This window comes from Astyanax mexicanus, chromosome 20 (genome assembly GCF_023375975.1).
Source record: "Astyanax mexicanus isolate ESR-SI-001 chromosome 20, AstMex3_surface, whole genome shotgun sequence".
Taxonomy (NCBI): Eukaryota; Metazoa; Chordata; class Actinopteri; order Characiformes; family Acestrorhamphidae; genus Astyanax; species Astyanax mexicanus.
Window position 1 is genome coordinate 38,539,857 of NC_064427.1, and position 12,133 is coordinate 38,551,989.

At 37.9% G+C, this 12,133-nt stretch overlaps 1 protein-coding gene across 1 annotated transcript in view; it reads left to right on the forward strand.

Moving 5' to 3' along the window:
• The window catches only part of rxfp2a (relaxin family peptide receptor 2a), a 159,265-nt gene that overhangs the window by 102,773 nt on the left and 44,359 nt on the right, over positions 1-12,133 (forward strand). The window lies entirely within an intron of this gene.

Below are 12,133 nucleotides of genomic sequence, written 5' to 3' on the forward strand. Positions count from 1 at the left end.
GTGCTTTTCTGCATTGTTGGCTTTTCCTGTGAGGCATATGATTATGGATATGCCTGTGTGTAGACTGTCTGTCTTTGCAGTGAACCGTGTTGGGGTAATGACCTTGACGTCTGGAGACTCCCCCTCTAACGTAAAGTCTTAGAAATTTCAGCATTGAGGCAAGAAGCAGTCATGGGAAAAGAGAAAACATCTGTTCTTGAGAGCAGTAGGGAATTTTATTACTGAAAAGTTACTTTATTTTAGTAATTCAGTATGAGCTGAGTATGTTGGTTGCACCCATGAAAAATTTGCCAAATCCTCTCTGCCGTTGCCAAACAGCTTATTTTCCTGTTGCTGTTGACACTTGTTTTGAGCTTCTGGTGCGGCAGATGCTGCCTGCAAACAACAAACAAACAAATGGCAGAATAAGCTATTTGGCATTGGCACAAAAGATTCTGCCAATTTTTCATGGGCACAAGCGATATACTGTTTGTTGTCTTTTCTCTGTAGACCAGCTTCCTCTGTGTGTGCATTTTTCTAATACTCTGTATAATAATAGCCTTATAATATCTTATATATATATATATATATATATATATATATATATATATATATATATATATATATATATATATATATATATACTAGTTACGGGCAGCAACTTAATTAAAAAGCATAGATCTAAAGTAAATATTTTGCTTGCATTGCTTTCGTAACTTATATTAGCTGCACGCAACTAATGAACGTAAGCTCCTTTGTGAGGGCCAGGGAGAGATGAGACAAGCACAGATTTAATAAAAGCGGTTTTATTGAAAACGCAGTCAACAAAAAAAAAAGCAAATATGAAAGGCAGTACACATACCAAGAGTAAAAAAGTAGTATCAGAGGGTAATACACAGGAAAAAACAAAACACTGCAATACAAAATACTTTTTTTGTAGATGATAGAATTGCAGGGGTATGTATAGTGCATGTAAAAAAATAATAATTGTTAAGCTGAAAGAAGATGGAAAATCAATCAGAGTCATTGCACCAATATTGCCCATAACCAGAACAACTGTTTGGAATGTCCTGAAGAAGAAAGTCATCACTGGTGTACTAAGTAGCAGATAGCAAATGAGCAGATCCAGAAAAAAACACACAGTCTTCTGTTCACTGAAGACTTCATAACAAAAGTACGGAGGCCTTTAAACAGCAGATGAAATCATCCAATTAACAAGAAGAACAGGAAGGCCAGGCTGGAAAATTTCCAAGAAATACAGAGACAAACCTATTTTTTTTTGTATTTTTGTCTTTTTGGTGTTGTCTTGGAGTACAGTAATGTGCTGTCACTCCTGAAAAAAATCCAATTCAATTATTCAGTATTTAAAATCATGAATAAGTTGAATAATCATGTAAAATGTTCCTTTTGCGTTTTGTCTTTATTTTATATTGAATGTAGTTGAATGATATGGATGATAAAACAGCTTTAATTTGCTTGGGAGCATAAAGTTTGGTCTCTGGATCAATGGAAGAAGGTCATGTGGTCTGATAAGTCCAGATTTACTCTGTTCCAGAGTGATGGAGCATCAGGGTAAGACGAGAGGCAGGTGAAGTGATGCACCCATCATACCCATCATGCCTACCGTACAAGCTTGTGTGGGCGGAGCTTTGATGTGGGGTTGCTGTTCTAGGTTCAGCAACAGGATGTGCTGAAAGAATGAGGTCAGCTGACTACCTGAATATACTGAATATAGACCAGGTTATTCCATCAATGGATTTTTTCGTTAATACGCTTATTAATGTCTTATTATTTGCTTAATAAAGCCTTAATTAGACATTTGTAAATTATTTATTCACTACTTATTAGGCTTTGATTTGTGTATTAAGTGTTATTGTGCTTAATTAGGGGTCTGTTATGTGGAATTGATTAATAATGGCTGTATTAGTTCTTATAGTGCACTATAAACAGTTATATTAGCACCCTGTTAAGCAGATTATTAAGCATTAACTATTAGCTAATTCTACATGTTATCAGTGTTATTTTAATTGGCCGCAGTTTGATCGATGTGTTGAGTTTGGAAAGGTTATGGCTGGGCTGGAGTTTATTATAAAAGAGTTAATAAGGGCTTAATAAGTCACTAATAGACCAAGATGTGCACCATATTCTTCATCACTAAATAGACACTAAAAAGAACTGAATAAATAAATATTTAATTCATCACAGACCCCTAATTAAGCACCAAAAAAAACGTACACAGAAGAAAGCCTAATACGTAGTGAATAAATCATTTACAAATGTTTAATTGAGGCTTTTTTGAGCAAATAATAAGACATTAATAAGCGCCTAATTTGTGTTCCTTAAATTAAAGTGTTACCATTTTTTCTTCCATGATGACACAGAAATATTCCAAGATGATAATGTCAGGATTCATGGGGCTGGAATTGTGAAAGAGTTCAGGGTTCAGGGAGCATGAGATCATCATTTATCATTTTCACACATGGATTGAGAGAGAGAGTTCACCACAGAGTCCAGATCTTAACCCATAGACTGTGTATATCTGGACAGAGCATCGTCTCTCAAAAGTGAAGCCACCACAGGTCGGGCGCCCCCTGCTGTTAGGTTTCAGAAAGCTGTGTAACCCCACCCATTCCCATAGGTTTCAATGGCAAAACAGAACAACTTTCAATGACGTTTTTTTTTCTAATATACTGTAATTCTACCTCCTTTATTTAAATGCAGCAGCTAGTGTAACCTCTGCTTATATTGTTAAATTTTTATATCCCCACAGAATTCGTTTTTAAAAACGTTATTCAGCTCTATTCAAAAAAGGTGTGGTTATGGTAAAAGGGCTGCTTATGGGCGGGACCAATAACAGACCGTCAGCTCCGCTCCGCTCTGCAGCCTGTGACCTCGAGGCAGCCCTCAGGGGCGGGGTTATTCAAATGAGTAGGTTGCTATCCACAGTCTTTCTCCCTCCTCTGGACTCTACTGCGCAGAATCGGGTGGCAGGATCGCCAACATGGCGGAAGATTTTGGCTTCATTTTCACTGAATGAATGAGAACGGAGACACGGCGCCCATCTTTTTTTACAGTCTCTGCCTTAACCTCATTGAGAATGTTTGGGATGTACTGGATGGAGAAGAGCTGCTTTGTGCAGCGGTTGGTCAGACTCTACCATCATCAATGCTGCTGCAAGATCTTGGTGAAAAATGAATCCAGCAACACTGGATTGAAATAAATCTTGTGATATTGCAGAAGCTTATCGAAACAATTCCACAGTGACATAAAACCTAGGAAATGTCTTACAGTGTGAGGACCAGGCCTCAAAGGTTAAGTGAAGATGGAAGGGTGATCTTGTATTTTTTTTTTAATGACTCCTGGGAGAGGAGTTCTGGCAGTGTTACATAATGTCAGGGATAATTATGTACCCTGTGTTTTCATAGTTGGATTAAATTAAGTGAGTCAGCACCATTTAGCACAACATGTCGTTTCCCTGTCAAGCACTTTCACGATAATTATGACCATACAAAGACACTGAGGAAGATTTGCTAAATTGTTCTTTCTTTAAATGCCAACATTGCTTCCTCTGTCCCTTTTCAAAAATACAGATCAACGTTCTCACATTTCCAGGTCGTGTCAGTGCAGTTCTGGTGGATTTACGTTGAACGTAAGCACTCAGAGCTGATTGGGATGCAGAATATAAAGACAGAATTAGAGGGTTCATGCTGGTGTCAAAGATAATTATAGCGGCTAACTGCTACTTTGTTTCCCCAATGATTTGTCAGCGTGTTGAGAACACTTTTCATGAAATTCAGAGACAAAAAGAGACATAAAGTACTATCACTAGTACGTCACTGTAAATCCAGAACAAAGAATGATTTAAAACTGAGATTTAGAGCTGAACATTTTGTTTTGCAAGCAGTGATTTGTGCAGATTTACAAATCTGGGATTAGTTTCTCAGGGGGTTCTGGGTTAATTTTCTCTTTTATGGGTTTTTTTTATCCTCTGTGATTTTATTCCCGTCCGGAACTACCATGTATGTGTTTTTCTCAGACATCCTCTGAGAAAATTACAGGCTGAATTATCTACTAATTTTTGTTGAACTCCGTGGTCCTCCAGTCATTTTAATCCTGTCCGGATCCACATCTCTGAGTTTTGTCATCTTGCGTTTAATAAAATCGCTATTTATTCACTGCAACACACCGTAATTAAAAAAAAATCTCACTTGTCCCCCATTCCCACTGCTTAATTACCTCGTTCCCCACATTAGTATTTTGTTCCCACACATTTGTTTTTTACATGATGTCACATTAGGGGCTCTGTAACATTGAGTTTTTTAATGGTGTAAAAATAGTGCAGCGCTATGCCCCTTTCACTGCCATTGTAAGCTTGTTGGGAACATCAGCTAAAAGCTCCGTATTGTTTAATGCTGAGGGTGAATGGAGATGGGCTATTCAACAAAAGTTGGTACTTATCATATCGTAATCATAATGGTCCCACTACACCCCGAGTTCATTTCACCCCCCAGAGTTCTCCTTTAAACTTTAAACAAAGAGTCAGCGCTTGTATTTAAAGTGTTGGATGCAGGGGAACAACCTGGTGTGAAAACTTGAGCGATGTTGACAGGGGTCAAATTCTTAGGTCAGACGACTGGTTCGGATCCAAAACAGCAGGACCACATGGGCTTTTGTGCCCATTTAACTGTGAAAGTGAGTAATATCCTGACGGACGGTGTTTGATATGGAACCAGGGGGGCCAGCATTCATGCTGACAAAGGGTTCAAGGTGTTGCCTCTGCCTTTAAATTCCCCAGTTCTACCTGAGATGTACTATCCATTGTTTTTTTGAACACCACCATAAAAAGAAACACTTTTAATTCCAAAAGGCACCATCGTTGTAAAAGAAACAAAACCTGCAAATGAAGTTTTTTTTCACAAGCAAATCTCTTTCTATATACAGCTCTGGAAAAAATTAAAGACCACTTAAAAATAATGAGTTCCTTTGATTTTACCAAATTGAAAACCTCTGGAATATAATCAAGAGGAAGATGGATGATCACAAACCATCAAACCACCAAACTGAACTGCTTGCACCAGGAGAGACATAAATGTATCCAAAAGCAGTGTGTAAGATTGGTGGAGGAGAACATGCCAAGATGCATAAAAAATTGTGATAAAAAATCAGGATTATTGAACCAAATATTGATTTCTGAACTCTTAAAACTTTGTGAATATGAACTTGTTTTCTTTGCATTATTTGAGGTCTTAAAGCTCTGCTTTTTTTGTTAATTTGACCATTTCTCATTTTCTGCAAATAAATGCTCTAAATGACAATATTTTTATTTGGAATTTGGGAGAAATGTTGTCTGTAGTTTATAGAATAAAACAACAATGTTCATTTTACTCAAACATAAACCTATAAATAGCAAAATCAATGCTCATTGATATCTTATACCCTGCCAACAGTCTATTTTCACGCCTTGCACCTGAATCGTTTAAATAGCAAACATGCTTGTGAATGTATCTATGCCTGTGTGTTTGGTGGTTTCAAAATGAGGTGTGGAAATCTATCAGGTAAATTTCTGGTGTATTGGAATCTTAGGAATAGAAAATTAATCTTAGAAATGAAATTAATCTAAGCAGACGTCAACCGTCAGACATTCATTGCTATCTTGGCATTTAATTCCATATACATGCGTTTCCCCAGCGCATTAATACCCCCACTTGTAATGCACACTTGGACATGCAGCAGTGCACAAACCCATAGTGTGTGCCTATTGGAAGCTATGCAAACTTTTACACCTACAATAAACATAATAAATGAGCGTGAAAAAGTTCCTCTGTGACGTTCCTCTGTTTAAAAGCGTTGGATACATCCTGAAATAGCAATGCGCCCAAAGTCAGAACGCACCTAGGTCTTAAAGGGAATGGCAAGTGATTGGTTAATTGTACGCTACGCCTAAAACACACCCATGATTAGTTAAGATTAATTACGTGTAAGCCTTTTGTGTGTTTCAAACCATGCAAGTACTTTTCTCGTTGTTACGATAGTAAAGACACACACTGACACACAAATATATAAATCAAAATATATAAATCAAGCTATGCAGTGCGTAGTTGACATAGATATAGATTGCTAAAATAGGGCAGTATATCTATTTTTCCATGTCATTGCATAAAGATCCAATTGTATCACTTTTATTATCAATAGTGTTCTCAGTGTCATCAGACAGGAAGTAGTATTGTGTTGATTTTTTTAGCCTCTATGATTTTCTGTGAAAGCTAAAGAACACTGCACTGACCTGCAGGATGTGACTGTGAAACCTCCTGCACTGAATGTGCATGTTTTTACTGCTTCACTCACCAAAAGATAACACCTCACAACATATACAGGTGTGGGCATTTCCAAGTTGTTTGGAGAGGTAACACTTCTTGGCCATTTTACGTACTGCTGTCCCATAACTTTTGTATTTCAGTATACATATCATTTTCAGTCCATGCCTACAGCTTACCAACCATAATGTAATGGGTACCCAAGCTTGCTATTATTAAAATCAAATTAAAATCCGAGTGCTGTTGTGCATTGGCATTAACATACATTGCATTATACAATATATTAAACGTGCACATGTAAAGCTCTTTTTAATGGAGCACAAGAATTGTTTTTCATATAAGATGTGGAGCATTTTCGATATAAGGAATATCTAAATGTATTCACAACTTTAACAAGTGCAAGGTGAGTGCTTAATTACGTGTTCCTGACAGAGTTGATTCTCCAGTCAGCGTTTGAAGAGAAGTGAATAACTCCTTCAGTTCAGACACCCTGGGAAGCTCATTCAACCACCTTGATACAAGGACAGAGAAAAGCGTAGATGCCTGTCTACTTGAAGGATGGTGGGTAAAGTCGAGCCAGACTCGGAAGGTCTCTTGGTCTAAGGAGAATTGTAGCGGGTTTTCTGAACTAAAAGTAAAAAGAGCTGCATAACTGGCAAGTACTTCCAGCTGGTAGCCTTTCCACCGAAACCAAAAATATCTGAGATTTATTTTCTGTCATTTCAGGTCTTAACTAGAACTGTGTCTTTGGTCTTTCATTTTGTCACTCCTCACAGTGTGTTCCTCACAGTGGAAACTGCATCTGAAATCTCTGATATTTCTAAGAGCTTTTTGTATCCTTCCTCTAAACCATGATGTTGAACAATCTTTGTTTTCAGGTGATTTAAGAGTTGTGTTTTGAGGCTCCCATGTTGTCACTCTTCAGAGAAAATGCAAAGAGGAGAAAAAGTTGCAATCAGTCACCTTAAACCTTTTTCATAATTGGATTTACCTGGTAATTAAATCAATAAAAAGACAAGGGTGCCCAAATTTATTCACCTGCCTAATTTAGCTTAATTATTTCACACTTTCTGTAAACTTTATAAATTATTTTTCCCTTAAATATCACTGTGTTTAACTGAAATTGCAGATCCAAACAACCAATGATTTACTAAGTAAAATCATGAACATTAACAGGGGTGCCCAAACTTTCATTTTTTTGCTATCTTCTTATACTTACATTTTTCAGATTATCAAACAAACTTTAAAATCAGACAAATATAACCTGAGTAAATATGAAAAAGCTCTTTTAAATTATGATTATTTAATTAAGCAATCCAAACCAACCTGGCTCTGAGTGAAAAAGTAATTGCCCTCACATTAGATTAGTTGTGATTAACTATTTTTGAATAAGTTCAATTTTATTAGCCACAACCAGACCTGATTACTGCCAGACCTGTAGAATTAGGGTTTCACGTAAGTAGAGCCTGACTGAAAACATAATGCACCTAAAAGATCTCAAAACGCAACACAACAAGCCTTAATCTGAAGACATTCAAAAATAGATAATAAAAAACAAAGTCATTGATCATCTATCAGTCTGGAAAAGCTTATAAAGTGAGAGCTATTATTCACAAATGGAGAAAACATGGTGAACCTTCCCAGGAGTGACCAGCCTGTGGAGATTACTCCAAAAGGGCATAGACAACTCATCCAGGAGGTGCCAAAAGAACCCAGAACAACATTTAAAGAACTGCCGGATCTTACCCGCCTCAGATAAGATCAGTGTTCATGATTCAATAATAAGAGTAAAAATGCTGTATATGGGAGATCCAAGGTTAAAACCATTGCTGACCAATAAAAAGCATAAAGGCTTATCTCACATTTGCCAACAAACATCAAATACAAAATAAATCTGTATGGGATATTTTTTTAATAGCACTGTAGCATCTTTTCCAGACTGAGAGATTATTATACTCCCCTTTGAATGGGGAAATAGCGAGCGCAGTTAGCGGGTTATGCTAATACTGTTCCAGCAGTGTTAGCCAGAGTTAGGAGCAGGCTACAGGCCGATAATATTCCCCTCTGAATGGGCTAATGCTAACGCTACTCCAGCCCCCGTAGGGAAAAAAACAGTGACAGACTGGAGAGAACAGAACAGGATGAGAACATGAAAAAAAAGACATATGTTTTTTTATTTTTTGATGAACAGCCTTTTAAAGACCCGTCTGTGACTAGAATGGAAACAGGACATCATTATGTCACTCAAAATTCTTTAGTAAGCTCACTAAACTGAAACTGACTAAAAGAAAAATGAACTGTACACACTGTAACAAAAATATGAAGCTTATTTTGGACCTGGGTCTAAACTTTAAGGCAGAGAAAAGCCCTTAATCCTCTTTCTTTGCTGCGTGGAGCGGTTGAGGGGGCTTGCTGGCCTTGAAGAGTGAGGACAAGTGAGGTTAACTGAAGATTTAAGTGATAAAAGAAAGTGTTCAATGCAGTTGGGAGGGAGGGATAAGAGCGAATGAAGGTGTGAAAGGGTCATTAAAGGGGTTGAAGCAAGAAGTAACAGAGGACACGGTACTGTTTTCGGCTTTTACTGTGTTGTCTGAAGTTTCTAATATTATTTTCAGACTTTACTGGAAAGACAGTTGCAGTGGCTTGCAAACGTGTCCATACTCCTTGAACTTTTTCACTTCATTGTGTAGTAGAACGAAAATGATGCATGTTTTTCAAAATTTTAATCAAATAAAAATCAGTATGCAGCTCCCCTATATCAATACTTAGTAGAGCCACCTTTCACTGCAATTACATTTGCAAGTTTTTTTTTTTTTGGTTTATGTCTCTTCCCACTTTGTAAATGAAGAGACTGAGATTTTTGCCCATTTTTCTTTGCAAAATAACCCAAGTTTAGCCAGATTGAATGAAGAACGTCTGTGAAAAGCAGTTTTCATGGACTTAACTGACTTAACTGGATCATTCTAACACATAAATATTCTTTGATCTAAATCATTCCGCTGTAGCTCTGGCTGTATGTTTTGGGTCATTGTCTTGCTGGAAGGTGAATCTCCTTCCCAGTCTCAAGTCTTTTGCAGACTTCAACAGGTTTTCTTCTAGGATTGCCCTGTATTATTTAGCTCCATCTATCTTCCCATCAACTCTGACCAGCTTCTTTGTCCCTGCGAGAGAAAACATCCCCACAGCACGATGTTGCCTCCACCACCATGTTTCACAGAGGAGATGGTGTGTTCAGGGTGATGAGCAGTGGTTTGCTGTGTCCCCTACTTGCCTTTTACTTTTTCCATGTTGAGATTTTCCAATGTTGGGATTTTTTATAACCTAACTCTGCTTTAAACTTCTCTACAGGTTTATCTCAAACCTGTCTGGTGAGTTTCTTGGTCTTCATGATGCTGTTTGTTCACTAGTGTTCTCTGAGAAACCACTGAGATCTTCACAGAACAGGTGTATTTATACTAAATTAAAGACTAAATTACACACAGCAGGACTCTTTTAACTAATTAAGTGAATTCCTATGGAAACTGATTGCACTGGATTTTATTTAGGGGTTTTAGAGTAAGTGGAGATGAATAATTTGTCACATCACACTTTTCAGATTTTTAATTGATTAAGGTTTCGAAAAACCATGTACCATTTTCATTCCACCTCACAATTATGCAATAGTTTGTGTTGGTCTATCACTTAAAATCTCAATAAAATACATTTAAGTTTGTGGTTGTAAGGTAGCAAAATATGAAAAAGTTCAAGGGGTATGAATACTTTTGAAAGCCACTATAATTAAGTGTTTATGTAATATCATTTTTATTCTACCAGCAAGAGTGCCAACTTTAAAAGGTTAAAGCAGCATTATGGGGGAAATGGTATTCCTCCCTCCTGGACTGCCCCTATAGAAGGGAGGTGAAATTTGATCCTTCAGCCACAACTAAAGAACAAGCTTTTTCCATGAAAGTGTTCAACATCATGGTTTAGTGAAAGACACAAAAAGCTCTCTCAGAGATTCAGCTGTCAGTTTCCTCTGTGAGGAACAGAGTGAGGGAATGGAAGAACACAGGCACAGTTTAGGCCTGAAGTGACAGACCAAAAAAATCTCAGATAAGCAGAGGAGAAGGATGGTGAGATCAGTCATAGTCAACCCACAGACCTCCAGAGCTCCAAAGACCTACATCATCATCTTACTGCAGATGAAGTCACTGTGCATTGCTCAACTATTCAGCACACTTTGCAGAAGGAGAGGCTGTATAAGAGAGCAATGCAGAAGAAATTATGATTACATTTAAAAAATACTGATTGTACTTTCCCTCTCACATCACAAAATGTATTGTTACATGTATGTGCACTTTAAATAACATCTATATCAATTCCAGGTCCAGGGATCTGTATGCACTGATAAAAAAATAAAAAAAAAAATACAATAAAGATTCAGGGCTTTGCTTTGCATAAGGGGATTAAAAAGCTTCAAAGGCAACCCCCTTACTGTGCTGCCCATGGAGAAGAGTAGTAGGTGCTTCAACACCTTCTAGCTACTCTAATCACCTCCCTGTTAGTTACTGTTATCATCAGATGCACATGTGATCAGTATAGAGGTGAAGCCATGTAAGCTCCGTCCAGGAACAGGACTGCTCAGCTAGCTGATATGTCTGTTACCCTGTTTGATCATTACACAGACTGCAGGTGTGAGTGTGTGTGAGGGTGTGAATGCAGGAGAGAGATAAGAGGCTTCATCTGTTCTTTTAGAGAGCACTCTTTTGCAGCTTGTAAGGAGGATTTCTTCATCAGAGCAGTTTTTGGGTCAGAATGACCTTGTCCAGACAAGCCTGACAAAAGGACAGTCTCAGACGGGAAGCCACTTCCAGCTCATCAGAGAAAAAGAGAGAAAGAGAGAGCAAGGGCGTAGGAGCGGGTTTGATATTGGGGGGACACATCTGCTAATATGAATCAAAGCCCACCCTTTAGTGTCTTAGACCAACATTTGTGGAATTACTTTTAATCACAAATGAACCATTTTTTCTGTACTTCTGTTTATCTGCTTTAAAGGCACTTAAAACGTATGTGGTAGTCTAATACACTACTGGATATACATAATTGATTGATTGAATGATTTTTGATCCATAAGGGATTTTAACAGGTAAACTCAATAAAGGACTGTTTATTAGCTGATCAGCTGAATCGGGTGAAAAACACAACATTTTAGGACAGTGATCAGGGTTAAGAAACTGCTTTAAACTACCAACAAAGTATTGCACTAAATTCTGTCTATCCTCTACATCCAGCTTCTAGCTAACTAGTTAATCTAGCTAAAATATTTGTCCTTCATTAAAGTTTAGTAATCCTGGAATCTTAGTCACAAATCACAGTGACTATCACAAGCTGTATTTTATTAAGCTCACTGTGGGTTTTGTCTGTGGGTTTTGATTCAGAGACGTGTGTTTTTAACCAGCTATCAGAAACAATCTCATCACAGTGTACATGGTAAGCTCCGTTACCTTTCTTTTAGAAAAATCGCCATATATCCAGATATGTTTTAACGTCAGCTGCTCCAATCAAAAAAAATAAAAATCCTCCACACCGAGGGGGAGTTTCCCTCCTCTCCTCCGCGCTCCGCCAAACCAGCAAGCTGATTGGCTGTTTCTCCTGAGAGGCGAAACTTTCTCCCTGAACTGGCTCCGTGATTGGAGCTAAAAGATTTTCCATTTACACACAGCGGTCTCCTCATTAATAACACAGCTGAGCTGAGTGAAACGAGTCGTTTCTGGCGACGCCCCTGTTATTGGGTGGGACATGTCCCACTCATCCCCCCCAGTTCCTACGCCAATGAGAGAGAGAAAGAGAGATTAAGCACA